The sequence below is a fragment of the Carlito syrichta genome, unplaced genomic scaffold (assembly GCF_000164805.1).
Source record: "Carlito syrichta isolate Samal-C Ts95f unplaced genomic scaffold, Tarsius_syrichta-2.0.1 Scaffold312739, whole genome shotgun sequence".
In the NCBI taxonomy this organism is placed as follows: Eukaryota; Metazoa; Chordata; class Mammalia; order Primates; family Tarsiidae; genus Carlito; species Carlito syrichta.
This window is the reverse complement of record NW_007256835.1, coordinates 660,697-661,595: the sequence shown is the minus strand read 5'-3', so window position 1 is coordinate 661,595 and position 899 is coordinate 660,697. Positions and strand designations below refer to the sequence as shown.

At 47.5% G+C, this 899-nt stretch overlaps 1 pseudogene; it reads left to right on the top strand.

The window, feature by feature from the left end:
* The first annotated feature begins 219 nt into the window (after positions 1-219).
* LOC110596710 overlaps positions 220-899 on the top strand; it is a 6,909-nt pseudogene continuing 6,229 nt past the window's right edge.

Below are 899 nucleotides of genomic sequence, written 5' to 3'. Positions count from 1 at the left end.
CAGGTCGAGGCTGCGGTGGCCGGGAGCGGCCACTGCACTCCAGTCTGGGCGACAGAGTGAGACTCCAACTCAAAAAAAAAAGAATGAAAATTTGTACATCCAGGAGACATCGAATGGCTGTTGGGTATTGTAAGAACAACTAAAATGATTGTTGATCACAGGGTATTATAATTTTACTTTGTAAAGAAGAATACATTTCTTTCCAGGCTACTGCCGAAGATGGCAAAGGGGCTGGTGCTGGATGGCCAAGGCCATCTCCTGGGCTGCCTGGCAGCCATCATAGCCAAGCAAGTACTGCTGGGCTGGAAGGTAGTGGTCGTGCGCTGCGAGGGCATCAACACTTCTGGCAATTGTTGACTGCCATATTGACAAAAGGGATATAGATTTTTTTTTTTTTTTTTAGTTGGAGTCTCACTCTGTCGTCTAGGCTGGAGTGCAGTGGTAGACTCACGTCTACCCCAGCATTGACCTGCTGGGTTCTGGCGATTCTTCTGCCTCAGCCTTCTGAGTAGTCAGAACTACAGGCACTCACTACCACGTCCAGCTAATTTTTTTATTTATGTAGGAACGAAGCCTCGCCAATTTGCCCAGGCTGGTCTTGATCCCCTGGGCTCAGGTAATCCTCTTGCCTCTGCCTCCCAAAGTGCTGGGATTATAGGCATGAGCCCCCGCACCTGGCTTTATTACTTTTTACTAATGGGTGTAGCTTACCTGCCCAGATCTTCTTTGGTGATGGATTCCTCCAATAAATACTCATCAAGTGTTCTAATCTGTGACTACCATATTGACAAAAGGGATGTAAACATAGTTACATTCTCAGCTACCTTTAAAAAGTGAATATTGGCCAGGCTCGGTGGCTCAACCTGTAATCCCAGCACTTTGGGAGGCCGAGGTGAGTG